This window comes from Salvelinus sp. IW2-2015, linkage group LG15, assembly GCF_002910315.2.
Source record: "Salvelinus sp. IW2-2015 linkage group LG15, ASM291031v2, whole genome shotgun sequence".
Classification (NCBI taxonomy): Eukaryota; Metazoa; Chordata; class Actinopteri; order Salmoniformes; family Salmonidae; genus Salvelinus; species Salvelinus sp. IW2-2015.
The window spans coordinates 61,302,944-61,308,951 of NC_036855.1; the positions used below are offsets into that span (position 1 = coordinate 61,302,944).

The 6,008-nt window shown below is 41.7% G+C and overlaps 1 pseudogene; it reads left to right on the plus strand.

The window, feature by feature from the left end:
- LOC111974450 (tyrosine-protein kinase Fes/Fps-like) overlaps positions 1 to 5,730 on the plus strand; it is a 61,114-nt pseudogene extending 55,384 nt beyond the window's left edge.
- The last annotated feature ends 278 nt before the right edge of the window (positions 5,731 to 6,008 follow it).

Sequence of the window (6,008 nt, forward strand, 5' to 3'; positions counted from 1 at the left end):
ATCATCCCCAGGCTGGAAGTCCCAGGAGCTGCTGAGGTGTGATGGAGCACTTCCTGGTCAGACAGAGTCAGGGCAAACAGGCAGGTATGTCCTCTCTGTCCACTGGGCTGGCTCTTGCAGGCACTTCTTATCCAGAGCACAGACGTGAGGTGTGTGAGTGTGTGAGTGTTGAGTGTGTGAGTGTGTGTGAGTGTGTGTGTGTGTGTGTGTGTGTGTGTGTATTCTAAATATGATCATGTCTGTACAGTTTGTATGGTTATAAAGTGTGGTGTTTTAGAATATGTACCCTGGATGGAGGAGGGATTCCACACCGTTCCATGCTGATGAACCACTGGTCTCGTCACACCAACATTCACAAGAGGTCTGACATTGTCCTGAAGAGACCTGTCCTCAAGGTACGCTTCTCTCGCTCTCACTCACTCACACACTCACACTCTCTCTCTCTCACACTCACTCACTGATCAACTGTAATATATTGTAGATCCTGTTTTACCTTTGTGAAAAGTCCTTGTTTGTTTTATCGTGTTTAATTCAAGGTTCCTCAATGCTTTATTTGTCTAAGTATTTCTTAAATATTAATGTTATTAGTTAACTTACCTAAATAAGGATTAAATTACATTCCCACATGTTTAGTTGTCTTTCTCCAGTAGTTCTGTAATGACAATTTTACCTTTAAGTTATCTTGGGAGTTATACTGAGACATGTCTCTTTTTACAGATGAATTACATACAATTTGTCTCAGATGGTGTTCTAAATCTTCTTGGCAGGATTACAGTAACAAACCCTCCGCTGCCCTTCTCATTCTGTGCTGTGGACATTCGCTGTTGGTTAAGTGTTTCTAACAGGTCGGAATAATGAGCGGCATCAATTAAGTCTGGGCCGTAGCAAAGTGTAGTTAATGGGCCCGTGTCTCCGGTCCTGTGTGCTGGTGTTGTATCCTGTGGGTTTAACTTTATGTATGTGGGAGGAGGAATGTGTGAGTCAGGGGGTGCTCTTGTATGTATATGTATTTATGTATTGTATATACAGTGGGGCAAAATAAGTAGTCTATCACTAATGTCTAAGTTTCTCTCACTATAAAAGATGAAGAGCCTGTAATTTCATCATATACTACAACAATGACAGACAAATGAGAAAAAAAAATACCAGAAATCATTGTAATTTTTAATGAATTTATTTGCAAATTATGGTGAAAATAAGTTTTGGTCAATAACAAAAGTTTATCTCAATACTTGTTATATCCCTGGGTCTGATACAGAGTCTAAACGTTTTCTGTAATCATTTCACATCTGTTGCTGGTATTTTGGCCATTCTCCATGCAGATCTCCTCTAGAGCATTGATGTTTTGGGGCTGTTGCTGGGCGAACACGGACTTTCAGCTCCCTCCAAGATTTCTATGGGGTTTGAGATCTGGAGACTGGCTAGGCCACTCCAGGACCTTGAAATGCTTCTTACGAAGCCACTCCTTCGTTGCCGCGGCGGTGTGTTTGGGATCATTGTCATGCTGAAAGACCCAGCCACGTTTCATTCTTCAATGCCCTATTCTCACGATACATGGCCCCATTCATTCTTCCTTTACACGGATCAGTCGTCCTGGTCCTTGCAGAAAAACATGCCCCAACAGATGTTTCTCCCCATGCTCATCAGTAGGTATGGTGGTCTTTGGATGCAACTCAGCATCTTTGTCCTCCAAACACGACGAGTTGAGTTTTAACCAAAAAGTTCTATTTTGGTTTCATCTGACCATATACATTCTCCCAATCTTCTTCTGGATCATCCAAACTGTCAGAATAAAAGTCAGAACATACCTTTTGGGGCTTAGAGGAAGCTTCATTTCAAAACTCTATCACTACTTTTCTCAAGCTGTGATTGTGGAATAGTGTACAGTTGAATGGGTATGGCATCTCTACAGGATCACTGTCAAATGTAATAGCTGTCTCAATGCTGCRCCCTGCCTGTGTTTCAGGGAGGTACACCACGGAGAGTGACGTGTGGAGTTTTGGAGTTCTCCTATGGGAGATATTCTCCAGGGGAGTCACCCCCTACACCAGCATGTCCAACCAGCAGACACGGGACGAGGTGGAGAAAGGTACAGCGAGTCAATGAGATTTCMAACACATTAGTCAGCATTTGGAGTTGACTGTAGTTTGTGCTCTGTAGGWGTTTCAAGTTTTAATGTCACATGCACAAGTGCAGTGAAATGCCTTTCTTGCAAACTCAAAACCCGACAATGCAWTAATCAATAATGCAATGCAATAATGTATTACTAGAAAAAAACAGGAGAAAAAAAAAATATGAAGAACACAATAAAGTAAGTAAGCATATTATATACAGGGTCAGTTCCAATACCATATTTACAATGTGCAGGGCTACTGGAGTGATGGAGGTAGATATGTATAGAGGTAAGGTGACAAGGCATCAGGATATAAAATTAACAGAGTAGCAGCAGCTTGTATGTGAGTGGGTGTACGTGTGTGTAGAGTCAGTATAAATGTATGTGCATATTATGTGTGAGTGAGCAGTGAGTGTGTAGGACTCTGAGTGTGCATAAACAGTGCAAAAATAAAAAGGTCAATAAGGATACAAGGTTAACTCAGACAGTCCGTGTAACTAGTTTAGGAGTGGTGATGCAACATTATAGAAGTGTATAGAACAGACATGACTCTGGGTACAATATGGAGTTAGGTCAGCTCTATACAGGAGTCCAAAACATTACACCCCTCTGGATTAACCCCAGGTGAAGCCAACCTGATGTCCAATCARGTTCTCCTGTCCCMTCTCCTAGGATACCGGATGCTAGCCCCAAACTCCTGTCCTCCAGATGTGTATGCCATTATGTGTCGCTGCTGGCAGTACGACACCAGGAACCGGCCGTCSTTCAGCAAACTCAGGACCGAACTCAGTGCTTTATACCACAAAGTGTCCTTACTCAAGTGACTTGTTTGATTCTCTTTTACCTTTTTATATGGAGCAAATGTTGCCTTTATTTAATATACATTGATTATAGAGAACCAGTTGCTATGTGATCTTGATTTTACCATATTTAAGTAGTGATAATGCGCCAGGCTGTGAGACCACAGGTAATGTAAATACACAGGACATGTGTGTATTGAAAATATTGGTACCATATTCTACAAAGTAGAATATTCTATCTGTTGAATGTTGCTATTGTTTGCTGTATTACATTACTGTAAATGTACAAATTGAATGTTCCTATTATATTAGCTTCAAAGAGTTGATGGGATCTTTTTCTCTCTTGTCTTTTTTAATATACACTGAACAAAAATTTMAACGCAATATGTAAAGTGTTGGTCTCATTTTTCATGAGCTGAAATAAAAGATCCCAGAATTTGTCCATATGCAAAAAAAGCTTATTTCTCTCAAATGTTGTGCACAAATTTGTTTACATCCCTGTTAGTGAGCCTTTCTCCTTTGCCAAGATAATCCATCCACCTGACAGGTGTGGCATATCATGAAGCTGAATAAACAGCATGATCATTACGCAGGTGCACCTTGTGCTGGGAACAYTAAAAGGCCACTAAAATGTGCAGTTCTGTCACACAACACAAAGCCACAGATGTCTCAAGTTTTGAGGGAGTGTGCAATTGGCATGCTGACTGCATTAATGGACCAGAGCTGTTGCCATTTCTCTACAATAAGCTGTCTCCAATGTCGTTTTGGCAGTATGTCCAACCGGCCTCACAACTGCAGACCACGTGTAACAGCGCCAGCCCAGGACCTCCAAGTCTGTCTTCTTTACTTGCAGGATCGTATGAGACCAGCCACCCAGACAGCTGATGAAACTGGGTTTGCACTACTGAAGAATTGCTGCGCAAACTGCCAGAAACTATCACAGGGAAGCTCATCTGCATGCTCTTTATCCTCACCAGTGTCTTGACCTACTGCAGTTTGATGTTGTAACTCACTTCAGTGGGCAAATGCTCACCTTCGATAGCCACTGACACCCTGGAGAAGTGTGCTCTTCACAGATGAATCCCGGTTTCAACTGTACTGGGCAGATGGAAGACAAGCGATTTTCTGATGTAAATGTTCTGATGTCAATGTTATGGTGGTGGTGGGTTTATGGTATGGGCAGGCATAAGCTATGGACAACGAACACAATTGCATTTTATCGATGGAAATTTGAATGCACAGAAATACCGTGACAAGACCCTGGGGCCCATTGTCATGCCATTCATCCGTCACCTCATGTTTCAYCATGATAATGCAAGGATCTGTACACAATTCTTGGAAGCTGATAATGTCCCAGTTCTTCCCTGGCCTGCATACCTACCAGACAAGTCACCCATTGATCATGTTTGGGATGCTCTGGAGCAAAGTGTACGACGGTGTGTTCCAGTTCCAGCCAATATCCAGCAACTTCTGACAGCCATTAAAGAGGAGTGAGACAACGTTACACAGGCCACAATCAACAGCCTGACCAACTCTATACGAAGGAGATGTGTCGCGCTGCATGAGGCAAGTGATGTTCACACCAGATGCTGACTGGTTTTCTGATCCACGCCCTCCTACCTTATTTTTAAGGTATCAATGACCAACAGATGGTTCTGTATTCCCAGTCATGTGAAATCCATAGATTAGGGCCTAATTAATTTWAATTGACTGATTTCCTTATATGAACTGTAACTCAGTAAAATCTTTGAAAATGTTGCATTTATATTTTTGTTCAGTGTATTTAAATTAATTCAAATCCTCTGATCATGATGATGCCTGTGTTTTCTACTACGTTTGAAAATGTAGCCACGAGAGAGCAGCGCTGTGTGTGTGAAAGAGTGATCCACTTCCAGTGAGGCTAGTGATGAGACAGCTCACATGTAGATAACTACTGTACAGTATGGTATGTGACACACCCTCTGCACGGGACCTTGTCTAAACATTGATACTGGCACTGTCACATTCTCAGATTCTGGAACTTTATTTCTAGTTCATTGTGCTGCTCATTTAATTCCAGATTCTTAGACTGGCCTTTATCTTAAGCAATATATATATATATATATGTATTTAACCTTTATTTAACTAGGCAAGTCAGTTAAGAACAAATCCTTATTTACAATGACGGCCTACCCCAGCCAAACCTGAACGATGCTGGACCAATTGTGCACCGCCCGATGGGACTCCCAATCACGGCCGGATGTGATACAGCCTGTATTCGAACCAGAGACTGTAGTGACGTCTACGGGCAGCAATATGTTTTTATTCAGATCTTTCATGTCAAAACCTTTCACAACAATACTAAATGACAAGAGGGGAAACAGTAGCCTGTTCCTAGATCTGTTTGTGCATTAGCCAACTTGACACACAATGATAGTCAGAAGGGTTGGCTAAAGAACATACAGATCTGAGACCAGACTAGCAAAACAGAGGTCTAAAAAGGAGCTAAAAGACAARGGTGACACTCGTGACTCATCTCTAAAGCTCTTGATTGCGAAAGGTCAGCAAACCGCATGKCAATCAAGTTAAGTGACTAGTGAGCAACTTTCTCAGGATCAACCACTTATTGTACAGGAGTGACACCAGAGAGACTTCTGAGGACATGCTAACCCCTTCTGTGGAATCACACAAGCACTGCTACTATGCATTACTTAGAATGAGACCAATTATTGGGGAATGTCATTGTTAGCCAAATATGTCACATTATTCTACCTGTCTAAGCATGAGTTTGAATGTACTATATCAGTAAACAAATCTGTGGATATTGTGTCTAACATGCGCAGTTTGTATTGTATTCTTTATTTTACATGTGTATAAGATCAAAAGCATGAAGATAGCACAAAAAAATTGAGGTTTTTAATCTTGGTAAGCAGTGGTTAGCCCATCCACCGACCGATCCAGGGAAAATACAGATMAACCTACAGGAGAGTAGCCCAAGTGATTTGGATCCTGTCTGTTGTAGAAGAATGCAGATGTGTAATATGGCAGTGCTTAATAGCSATTCATCCTCTGCTGATCTAACAGGAGCAATACCTACACAGTCCTGGAGGAGTGGC